Here is a 12,748-nt window from a genome sequence, read left to right as displayed (position 1 = left end):
ATAAAAAGGAGAGAAAGAGAGGGTGAGGTGCTGTGCATCTTGCGTGATGTACAATACACGCGCACACCACCCCTCCCTCATTCCCTCTTCCTCCAATCTGCCAGCAACAGACGATAATGCAACAGCAGCCGTATCCGACAGTCTTTGGATCTGGACAGACCGATCAAAAAGATGATGTCTGAGGATGAGCTGAAGGCTACAGAAGTGTCTGCCTCAGAAGGATAAAGTGGAAACTAGTCAATAATCCCTGTTCAGAAACAGTACTAAAAGCAGCAAACAGAAAATCAGAAAATTGCCCATTTCCACCTCTGCTATCAATATGGTGATCTGCAATTCCTAAATTCTCAGAAATTCCTGCTGCTGTGAACACACCCTGTGCGGACCACGGAGCAGGCTCAACCCTACGCTGTACGCTCCGACTGACACTGGTCCAAAGTCTCACTTGTCCACCAGTCACCAGAAGGCCAGCTCAGCCCCTCTGAAGCCCACCTTTGTCCCAGCCATCCTGGTTACCTAACTGAAGCACCCATGGAGCAAGCGTCAGGCGATGAGCCTCAGCCGGGAGCTGCAGTGCCACTGCAGTGCATGGGGAGAGACAAAGGGTGGCCGAGTCCGCACACGACCATATGCTCCAGCACCCCCCCCTCTCCCCCCACCTTGGCAGAACCAGTCAAAGCCAGGCGATTCAGCTTGGTGCCTAAATAACAGGACTTGCAGCTGCACCCCAACCACTGAACACCACATCTACAGACAGTCTGCACCCCGACAGCCTGCCGTGCAACCACAGGCAGCAAGGGGAGCGGTGCTGGCAGGCTGGGAACAGGCGGGAGGAGCAGGTGAAGCATCCCAGGCACGAGCCAGAGCTTCCATGGGCTAAACCTCTCTGCAGAGGCAGGGCCACGGGCAGCAGCAATCACTGCTCGCAGACGACAGCACCACAACATGCTGCACAGGATGCTGCAAGCGAGGGGGAACACGGGAGTCATGCAGCTGCCTGAGCAGGACTTCATCTAACCTCCTCTCTGGTCTGTGAACAGAGAAAGAGGCAGATGTTTGGGGGAAGGAGCAAGGTTCTTTCTAACAGACCAGAACAGAATCACTTGCCCTAGGGATGGGGATGCATCGGGGGGACGTGCCTTCCCAAATCTGTCACAAGAGCTGGTTTGTACCTGAAGCAGAAGTTTGTATACTCTCGTGACTTCTGTCCCGTGCAGGCAGCTGCAGGAATGCCCTCACTGACACGCATGCCCAGGAGCTGGCTCCAGGTCTCAGGGCAGCACGCGTGCCAGCTCTGCCAGGGGCCAGGCAGGTGCCCCATCCACGGCATTTGGTAACGGGGACACTCAGGCTCCAGGAGGGCAGGCATATACCCACTGCTGCTCATTCAGAGAGAACCAAGGCCAGAAAAGGTGGAACAATAACGGCTGCAGGAGCCTGTTTCGAAACCATCCTGCCTGCACAAACCAGAAACCAAGCCTCAACAGCCGATGCTGTTCACAGTGTGATGAACAGATGACAAACAACACTGAGTCCGTGGGCTTCACTAAATACAAAGTTTCTGACAGCTTCTGAGCAGCACCACAACTCCAGCGATCCCATCCTGGTCGCCTTTGTTCTCCCTGCTACACAATCTCTCAATGACCCGTAAGTGAGGCAGAAACATAGATAAAGGATTTCAACACCTACACCAAGTTCAATCCAAGTAAGATGAGCAGCCACTGATGCACCCATCAGCAGGAAATCAGAACCAAGGCTGGACAGGATTTTGTGCTGACCACAGCTTCCACCACCCAGAGAGGGTTGGAGAAGCTCCCAGTGACAGCTCCCAGCTGCTGGGACACACCAGGGTCACTGTCCTCAACTTCACCACTGGGGTCCTAAACGTTTCAGCTGCGAAATCCAAATGCTTGTCTCTTCCTCTGTCTCCCTCCAGTGCCCACCAACGGTTTCAGGGGTCTTCAGGCTGCAGGTCCCAGTAGGGACTTTACAAACAGCTACTGCCTGGAAGAGTCCTGCGTTTCATCCAGTCAGTTCCTAGGAAGGGGCAACCCTGGCTATGCATACAGACTGGGCGATGAGATGCTGGAGACCAGCCATGCTGAAAGGGACTTGGGGGTCTTGGTTGACAGCGAGTTGAACATGAGTCAACAGTGTGCCCAGGAAGCCAGGAAGGCCAACCGTACCCTGGGGTGCATCAAGCACGGCATTGCTAGCCGGTCTAGGGAATGGATTGTCCCACTCGACACTGCGCTGGTGCAGCCTCACCTCGAGTGCTGCGTGCAGTTTTGGGCGCCACAGTACAAAAAGGACATAAAACTATTGGAGAGTGTCCAAAGGAGGGCAACAAAGACAGTGAAGGGTCTAGAGGGGAAGACGTATGAGGAGAGGCTCTCCAGGGAAGTGGTCACAGCACCGAGCTTGACTGAGTTCAAGAAGCGTCTGGATAATGCTCTCAGTCATACGCTCTGATTCGGCTGGGCCTGTGTGGAGCCAGGAGTTGACTCGATGATCCTTATGGGTCCCTTCCAACTCAGGACACTCTGCTCAGGCAGGTCATGTAGCAAGCCAAATCTGACATGCTCAAGGACACAGGGCTTTGAGTTCATGTCTTTTGAGGATGGAGGAAACTGCTGTATTAATCTTGCATTGCCAGTTACCAGAATCTCTTCATCCTGCCCATTGCTCTGTCTGTATTAGAACAAGTGTTTTAGAAAGAAACACTAAATCTTTCTTTAACTGCAGGGGATGGTAAATCCACCACATCCCATTTTCAGTGTCCCAACAATTCACTGACTCTAGGGCCAGAGCAGATGCCCGAGGCAGGGAAGCCACTTCAGCTCTTACTAAGTTTTAACCAGATTAAATTTTACTAAAATTAAAAAAAAACCAAACAAAAAAAACCCCAAACCACAACACAACACTCAGCTCTTGCAGTCTGAAGTTTTCATTTCAGCTTCTACCATCCTGTTTCCTCCTGCGCTATATTAGAGTCTCTTCTGTAAGCTGCCTCCTTCCGTAAAGCTGTTGTGTAAGCTTTCCAGAGTCAGGTCTCTTTCCTAAGATCTCCTCTACACTTCTAATTTGCTAACATCTTCCCCCAAAGTGCAGACATCAGATAGACTCAGGAGACAGCAATGGATGTACAATGGGCAGACACAGCATTACAAAGGGGTCGCCCAGATGAGAAGGACTAAAGGTCACTGAAATATCTCGTTAGCACCTAAAAGTTTTAACGGCCACCAGAGTCATCTCTGGATGACCATGTAATTCTAGTTCAACTGCACCCTGCAGATCTCCTGGTCCTCAGACATCTCCTGCCACGGGAAGGGCACGCAGAGGGCACAGAGTTTGGGAAGGACCTGAACTCCTCCACATGTGCAGAGGCAGTGCTCATGAAACACTCCTGCGTTGCCTGGTGGAGACAGGAGGACACAAACATGGGGAGCTCTTCAGAAGGTGTACCCAAAAAGAGCTGCAGGCAATTGTATTCCTGCTGCTGGATCCCTCACATGTCAAGATTTTGGAAGGATCACATCTCTAGTACAATTGACACCTGCAGGCAACCAGGAGATGAAATGGCTGGGTGACAGAAATGGAAGTAAGAACTATGAGCACCTAACACATCTCTATCCACCTTCCACTGTGTCGATCCACACAACCAGCAGCAAGAGGACCCACTATTTGGCAAAACACTCACGGAGAGCAGCTAGAAGTTAACTATGAGAAAGACATGACTTTGCTGATGTGGTGTTGTGGTTTTTTTCTAATATATAATTACACAGATAAAATTTAGGAGAATCCTAGATTCCTCACAATCTTGATCACTGCAGAGCAGTATGTACAAAAAACACCTGTGTGATGTCTGGTCACCCGCAGGCTCAGCATCATCCTGAGGGCCAACATCCTGGTCTTGTTTTTACACACACCGTACTAGGGGATACAAGAAACAACAAACCCCCAAACCCCAGGGACCCCAGTTACCCAGAGCACATGTGCCTCTCCAGCCAGGCTCCTGCACGCCGACTGCTGCATCGCTTTCTCATGGAGCACCTGAAAGGACCAAAAGGCCTGGAAGAAAGACCCCAAGAGAAGGCGTTGACTGCTCCTTAGACATCAGGGCATTTCTTGCTGTGGGAGAGGCAACACTGAAGCCGTTTTTCTTTTCCTCTCTCTCCTAGGGTGCTGGTGTTTTTGTCGTTGGGGTTGTGGGGTTTTTTTTCTATTGCTAATATACAGAGCTCAGAACAAGTGTAATATATTCATTAAAAATGATAGATAATGCCTGCTTGATTTCCCAGCACAGGGAAGGAAGCAGAACTCACAAGGTGTGTGGACACGCTGGTGACGACGGTCTGAAGAGCAAGGAGAACATCACCCAGCCTCCTCCAGGACAGCAGAGGGAAAAGCAGCAGGTGCCCAGCACTGAGCACTCAGTTGTCCATTTACTGCCTTCCCGGGCAGGTTACACCAATTAACACATGCCCTAGGACCAGAGCACACCCCGGGGGAGGGTGCTCTGCACCGCCCCCAGCCCCACGCTGGCAGGATCAGCCCTGCCAGCTCCACTGTGGGAGGACTTTCTGGATTCAGAGCTCACAGCTCAGCAGTCCTCAAGGGGGGGGCCCTTGACATCAGCCCTGTCTTCTGCACAAGGGGGTGACACAGACACAGCATCCCTCCACATGCCTGCTGTCGTCTGACTCAGTTTTCTCCTCAGCACAAGACATTTTGCTTCTTTTGCCTCATTACCATTTTACCTGCCCTTGCCCATCTCATTTCCAACCCGCTGGCGGGCAATCAGAGGAGAGTGGGGCCGTTAGAGCACTTCTCCGCAGAGCCCGGCACTGCCGCTGTCCTGCTGCGCATACCGATGCCTTCCCACGTCGGGCACGTTCATTAGCACTGCAGAGCAGGATGCGTGCCGTTGGTTTGCAGGGTCACAGGCTCTCAGTGGCATTGCTGGTGTGAAGGAAGCAGCAGCACATGCTTCCCTAGCTCCTGAACACGGAAAAGCAGCCAGAGAGCTCTCTCAGCCGGCTCGCACCCAGAGCTCAGCGTGCTGCCCACAGAACAAACTCCCAGCCACACACTAGCGCTGGGTTGCCAGGAAGAAGAGAGATCCAGGAGAAACGCAGCCACCTTGCCAAGCTGCATCATGCTGCTTGCTCGTCTCCCCCCAGCTCCTCGCCGACAAGCTGTTTTTCTGGAGGAGGAGCCCCGTCAGAGTCCCAGAGTTCAGGAAATCCCTTTGTCTGCTGCCTGAATCCTCTTTACGTTGAAGTGCTGTGACGTGCTTTGCCGTATTAACACCACTCAAGCAGCTAAAATGCCTTGTCAAAGAAAGGCAAGAAAGCGTCTTGCAGGTTATTACAGGCTGATGTGATTTTTCTAAACCCTTGCTGAATGAGCCCCATTCTGAGGAACGTTTCGGGATCAGACACTTATGCAGGGACTGGCAATTGCAATTCTAATTTACTGCTGCAGCTGAGAAAGCTTGTCCTTAAAGACAGAAGGGTTAGGAATGCCCAGATCCACTCAAGAGCCACGCAGAGAGGAAATCCTGAACTGCAAAGCACTTGGTGGCCTCTTGGGAAGGAATCCCCACCCTGACACACTGCTCTCGGGAAGCAGGCAGGATAGCAGAGTGACTAGTACAGGCTCGCTGCGGAGGTGTCCACAGCCATCCATCAGCTCCGAGAGCTCGGAGCGAAGGCTGCTCTCCCAAACGCTCTCTGCGAGACCAGAGCTAAGCCAAACTCAGCAGTTAGAGCCCGGGTACCCAAAGGGAGCTCAGCACGCACTGCCTCACCTAGCCCTGTGCGACGCTCACGTTCTCCCTCCTCCCTTTGCACATCGAGGGCAGCACAAAGCACAAAATCATTCTCCCTTCTCATATTCCCCTCTTGGACTGGAAAAACCAGCCATAGAAATCAGGCAAATTCGGGCAGCCAGCAAGCCCCCAAAAGAATCAGAACCCGGTCTCACATCCAAAGCAGGAGCCATGGGCAATGCCAGCTTAGCCCTCGTGAGCCCAGCCACAGGCTTAGGCACCCAGCACCCATGTGCTATGGCAGCTGCCTGAGAAGGGCTGCGAGGAACAGCACGCTCTGCTTCCCAACGCTGATGGTCCAGGGGGTTTTCCGGAGCCGGAGAGCGCAGCAGCCATACTGCCTAAAAGGCACTGACAAACCAAACCTGTCTTCCATAAACGAACCTACTCCTTTTTTAAAATCCGTTCACATTCTTGGCCTCCACAATGTCCTGCAGCAATAAATTCTGCAGTTTAACACCACACTGCACAAAAAAGTGCTCTCCTCTCTCTTAAGGCTGGAGCCAATATTTCTTTGAGCATCTCCAGGTTCCTGTATTAGAGGATTAGTAAGCAGCCTTTCTCCAGACTATTCATGAAACTACGGACTGCGGTCACACCATTTATTTCCCAAATGGAGAAGTCTTAAACTGCACAAGGGTATCTCCTTGTGCAGATGCCACTGAAGGCTGCGGATCACCCTCCCACAGCTGCATGCCATGGGGGGGGGGGTGGGGTGTGTATGTTAAGCTGTCAGATGAGGCATATCATGGATTTACACCATGCACGTTGATGGGTTTTATTGTGGTCTTAAGAGCTTTCCTAAGAATTCCTAACTTTCCATCAGCTGGGCTGGGGTTGACCAGTTCTGGAGCACTGCACTGATTCTACAGAGAGTATTGCTGGTTATCTCTTTATTTATAATTATTACTGACAATGCTACAGAGAAACTGCTACTCCAAGATCTGGTATCTGAATGCCAATAGCTAATTGACTCCCATTGCTGTTTATGTACCATTGGGCTATTCTTCACTATATGCATAATTTGCATTTATTACCTCTGAACTTCAACAGACATTTTACTCCTCCCTCACTCTGCATCATGTCATCCCTCCACAGCTCTCGGTAGTCAGCTTTCGAGCCCGGGTACACACGGACGCTGTGCTGTCTGCAGACTGCTCGCAGAGACAACGAGGCGAGCTGTTCTCTGCCTGACTCCGCAGACAGCTCGCAGCACTGCGAGTAGTAGCATGCAACCTTTTCCTTTAACTCGTAGCCATTTCACTACTGCCTTTTTTTTTTTTTTAAACAAAAATTACCAGATCATATACTTCTGAGCAACCCACTGACACCTTTGCAATTTCAAATGCCAAGAGCTCGCTGCTCTGTAATTAGCAGCACAGACCTCTCCTCCTGTCCAAGGCACTTTGCAGCATGACACTGCACTTCTGCAAAACAGAAGTGAAGCACTTTGAAAATTAAACATCTCCTGTGATATTAAATACACTGAATTTGACACGAGCGTACAAAGCACAGAACTAGAGCACTGTTAGGGTCACTCAGCTCATTGCTTCAGCTTCCAGAGGGATACAGCCCTGGCTTCTGTCTCCCACGACGGCAGAGTACAAAGCGACCAAGAGGGCAACGCACCCTGGCACGTCACCAGGACGTGGCGCGGCTGGGCCCCACGGAGCCCCCCACCAGCCAGGGAGAGCTGCTGCGCTCCCAGCTTCATGCCTTGCACCCCTCTGTTTCTGCAGTCCAACCAGAGGAATCACCCATGGAAGGACAAAGTTGACCTGAAAACTTTAAAGCCACGTAGGAAATTAGTACAGCTGGGGCAGAAGAGAAGCTGGGGAGTTCTCTGCTTGGAACCAGCAAGGGAGGGAAGGGACCACGCGCTCACGGGCTGGGGTCCAAATCACGGTGGACACCGGAGCAGTTACACAGTCAGCATTGAAATGGCTTGTGAAATAAACAGCAGACACTAAAAAACTGCTCTGTCCTCGGGGAAACTCCCAAATTCATTAATACTGTATTTAATTTTCTCTTCCAAAGTCCATTACGGACAGGCAAGTGAACGACTTTGCCAGGGCTGCTCCAGGGGCTAGATTTGATCAAGTGGCAGGGCACCAGATGCTGGCAGATGCCCCGAGGTCATTGACCACCCACGAGACGCGGCTGCGGTGCCGGTCCTCACACCGCGCTGCCTCTCGCTTGCCAGCTTGGGGGCCACCGGGGCTGGCACCAGCCTCCCTGCAGGTCACCAGGCCGCCCCGCTGCCCGCGCCGGGAGCCGGTGCTCCGGTGCTGCGTGCTGAGCACGGCCGCCGCCTCTAGCTGCCGGCCTGAGCGCTGGAGCTACGCCGGCCGCTTTTCCCAGAGGAGCTGCTTCATCAACCCGCAATCCAATTTGCTTGAGACAGAAACACCCACACAGACGTGAATGAGGGAAGGGAGCGGATGAAAGGGAAGATTCATTTCTGATTAGCAGCTGCCCCCGCAGCCCATTCCTGCAGAGACCTGAGGGATGAGCAGACCCCAGCCCGGGCAGGGAGAAAGGCACTTGTGTGCAGCAGCCATCGCTCCTGGCCGGCACCACCGAGCAAAGCCAGGCACGGCGTTAGCCGCTCCTGCAGGCGGCACAGTGAAAGCAGCTTGTGACTCACCTCGGCGTGCCGGCGTTTCCAACCAGCCCCGCAACGCCGAGGGCTTGCCCGCAGCTCTCATACAGCAGCCAGACATTGGCAGCTTCCTACCTCTTCCATCTGGACTGAGCCACAGGCGTTGTTCTGCTTATCCCCACACCTTTCCTTCCCTGCCTTCTCCTCCATGCATTTCCACTTCATCCCTCTAATACTACTTTATTTCTTATCCTTTTCATTTTTTGTGAAAAGCCTGGGTGACCTTTTGAGGAACGTAACGCCCCTTTGAACATCTGACCAAGAGCAGCTGAAAGCAACAGAGCCTTAGAGAGCTTCGAGGTGAGATGAGTTTATCAGGACTTGGAAGGGCCGACCATATTTTGCACTCCTGCCATGCCTTCCAAGCAGCAGCTCTGAAAATAAAGATGTGTTTATGCTGCACAAGGTAGTTCAGTGCACAGATGCCCAAAGCCGCATCAGGAGCAGACACTGTTTATTTTATCCTGTCTTAAAAGGACTAGATTCCACCCCACTGCTCTAGATCATCACCACTACCTTTCACTTTGCCTCCCCAAAATGGCACATACCAACAAAAAAAAGGATCGAGCATGGGAGTTTCAAATACTGCTCCCTCCTGGGACACAGAGAGGAAATGTTAAATCGAAAGTTTTATTAACTACTTTGTATTTTTAAAGTTATTTTTCCTTTAATTTCCACAGTTAATGCAAAGTTAAAAGTGCTTTTAAAGCTAGTTTCTGTAAAAAGAATACGCTGGTAAAAGCCATCCTTTAGCACACTATTATATGATGAATCACAGAATCCCAGACTGGTTTGGGTGGGCAGGGACCTCCCAGCCCACCCAGTGCCACCCCTGCCATGGGCAGGGACACCCTCCACTAGCCCAGCTTGCCCAAAGCCCCATCCAACCTGGCCTTGAACACTGCCAGGGAGCCAGGGGCAGCCACAGCTTCTCTGGGTGAGTTGGGGATGCCCTCTCTGATGAAGACCAGCTTCATCAGTATCTTCCTTCTTGCTGGGCCTGAGCATTCCCCAGCACCGTTCTTCGGGTTAGGAGGGCACCTAAACATTTTGGTCTCTTACTGCTGCAGGTTCAGTAAGATCAAGCATGAGCAAAGCTGTCACTGAGCCACTGCATAATCCCGAGCGTGCCCACCTATTTAAGAGCACGCACAGCTCCAGTCTCCCCATTTCAAAAGCGACAAAGAGAACTGGGAGAAGGTCCAGAGGAGGGCAACAAGAACAAAGGTCTAGAATAGCATCTGCACACAAAATAATACCCAAACCGGGACCCTTCAGCCTGTAAGAGACCAGTGGAATTGCACATGGCCGGGAAAGGACAAACATGCATCAGCCGTTCACTGCTGCTCCTAACACAAGAGTTGGGGTGTTCAACCGAAATGCCGGGCAGCAGGTCTGAAATGAGACCAGGGAGGCAACTCTTCCTACAGTGCTTACTAAGCTGAGGAACACTTTGCCACAGGACATTACTGACAGTAGAAATTATCATGGGTTCAATATGCCACTGGAGAAATTAGTGAAGGAAAAAAAAAGGTCACTAAGAGCTATAAATTAAGCCTTGAGTCATTACCGGTATAACCTCCCAGCTGCCAGCCAAGCGCCACTACGCACCTTCCTCCCTTCACAGTCTTCTGCAAACCGCTGCTTTGGGCCACTCTCACCAACAAGAAGTGGAACTGGCTGGTCCTTTGTCCTGATCAAACATGGCCGTTTTTAGTGTCGTATATTAAAGGACAAGAACGCAGAGAAGACGTCCTTGCACTGAGCTGACGTCACACACAACTCCTGTTGCTAAGTGGGACAAGGTGATTATGGAAGGAACATGAAAAATCATAGCTCAGAGGGTAATTCTGTCATACGATCATGGACAGCAGTTTGTATGATGCGCACCTTGCAGTGAATGTTAAGAACAATCCGAGAAGCTCACACTCCGTTGCATTCAAACTAAATATATCCCCAGAGCAAGGAGACCCCTGAAGCGTGACAAGCAGGTACTGAGACTTCTGGATAGCTGTCATAACTACAAAAAAAAAAATTCTAAAAAAGTCAGGGGAACAAGACACATGACACAACAAATGGGCCACCTCATCTGTGCATCAAGTGCAACACTGGCACTTCATTTCAAGAGTGCTTCACAGCTACGGACAAGTTAGAGACCAAGTGACATGACCTGAGCCATGAAAGAACTTTTTATGGTAAAAGACTGAAAACCCAGGGAACTTTTAAAGAAGATAAAATAAGGGTGGAATGATGAAGAACTGTAATAATGAAACCCTAGGTGCTGTCCTGCACGCACTCGTCAGTTTTGGTGTTAAGAACGAGGCATTTAGCACAAAGACTCATCAGCGATCGCGATGTCACGCGGGTTCTCAGCAGAGACTACAAGTTAGCGACCCAGTAAGACGTATGCGCAGTAAACACTTCGTATGGCGTATGGCTGGCAACATATGCTATCCATGTTGCAAGCGTTGCAAAGTGAAGGAAAACCTTTCAGGGGGAAAGAAATGTGCTAATTAATGAAGCTGCCTAAGAAAGCGAGAGAATTTCCTGTCTAGAAAGACGAGATAGGAAGGAGTTACGAGTCCTTCGCAGCCGTGCTTCGCACAAGTCTTGGAGCAGCACCCCTGACATAAAACAACAGGGAAGGAAGAAAAAGTCAAAGAAAATTATGAGGGAGGAAAAAAAAACACTCAATTTTTATGAAAGTTCTTAAAGGAGTGGTTCTGAAGTAGCCCAAGGAAGCCAAGGATGAAGACCAAGTAGCCAGTATATCGGTAGGGGAGATATTCCATTTCTTAATTAAGAGACAAAGGCTACTGAAAGGTGCTGGATCCAAAAATTAATACTGGCAGTGTGGAGCATTGTTGGGAAGTTCCCTGTGAAATGGCAGGAGAGGCGCCCCGGCAGCAGCAGAAATACTGCTACATTTGAAGCAGATATTGATAACACCTTTTTTTTTTTTTCCCCTCTCCACTCTGCCAGAGCACCTCATTCTGCACTTCACTGTGCTTGGCACCGAGAGCACTTCACGGTGAGCTGGCAGCGCCGCTGGTCCTCAAAGAACAGCGAATCCCGTTACAGCAACACCCAAATTCACGATTGCACTCCACATACAAGACGAGGGCTGGGGGACTGAAGAGCAGGGATGTGCCTCGCTGACCAGCCTGCCAGAACCCAACCGCGGGCTGACGAGAGCGGCTTCCTCCCGTCCCACGTCCGCAGCTACCCAGCGCGGGCTGGTACCCACGGGGGAGCGGGGTTCCTCCTCCCCTCAGGGCCACGCCAGCCAAGCTGACAACGCTGTCGCACAGATCGGGGCTCGTGAGTCAGCAGAGCCCCAGGAAACGCTCCCGAGCAGCATCAGCATTTGCAAATCTAATAGCATTTCAGGGAAACACTGGCAATGCTTTACAACAGGATAAATCATCACGGTGGAGCTGCCAGTGCGTTATGATGTCTCACATTTTTTCACTGAAACATTCTGTTTGAAGCAACCTTTAGTGTGTCTTAAGCTAACTGTTTAGTATGACTTTTCCTATAGCGAGTATTTGCCTCAATGATCTTCTTTTAAGTAACGAGTTCCAGCCAGGCCTGGAACTGAACTGGAGCCCAGCTGTGGTTCAGAACTACAGCTGAAAGAAAACATTTGCATAGTGTCTAAACCAAACACAAAGCTCTTACAAATATTCTGAATGGGAAGTCATGACACTTGGACACTCCAGATGATGGGCTTACATTTGGCAGAAAAGGTCTCTGCAAGGCGCTTACTGCCACCGACACAGGAAACCAACCCCACCTGGGAACAGTTTCAGCTTAAAAAAATTTTTAAAAATCACTGCTGAACACATGCTTGGTGTCACTTTTCCATGGCTGCAGGTAAATTTCTGGAGCCTATTCACAGTGAGAGCACGTAGAGCCCCTTTCTCTGACAGGCTAAGAGGTCCCATTTCACCCTAGTGAGGAAGAACACCTCCAAACCTGTTCTGGTCCCCTGCCTCTCCTCTTCTGTGCCGCCTCTGCTGCATCCTCCCCAGCTGCCCACAGCATTCCTGCGATGCTGTGCCTCCTCCTCCCGCTTCCCAGCGGGATGGCTGCCCTCCCATGCCGAGGCCACAACGGATACCAGGGGTGGGAGAAGCAAGCCTGGGAAAGCCCAGAAGGTGTGTGGCAATCTCAACTGCCTGCACTCGTAAACTACAATGTCCACGGGCAGAAGGCAACTACTATTCAATGTGAATGAGAAAGACAATTCTGTT

General features: G+C 51.1%; 1 protein-coding gene across 9 annotated transcripts in view; it reads right to left on the bottom strand.

The window, feature by feature from the left end:
- SHANK3 (SH3 and multiple ankyrin repeat domains 3) overlaps positions 1 to 12,748 on the bottom strand; it is a 383,466-nt gene that overhangs the window by 169,222 nt on the left and 201,496 nt on the right. The gene's annotated exons all lie outside the window — the stretch shown is intronic.

The sequence above is a fragment of the Grus americana genome, chromosome 1 (assembly GCF_028858705.1).
Source record: "Grus americana isolate bGruAme1 chromosome 1, bGruAme1.mat, whole genome shotgun sequence".
NCBI lineage: Eukaryota > Metazoa > Chordata > Aves > Gruiformes > Gruidae > Grus > Grus americana.
The sequence above is the reverse complement of the archived record's forward strand: the minus strand, read 5'-3'. Positions and strand labels throughout refer to the sequence as shown.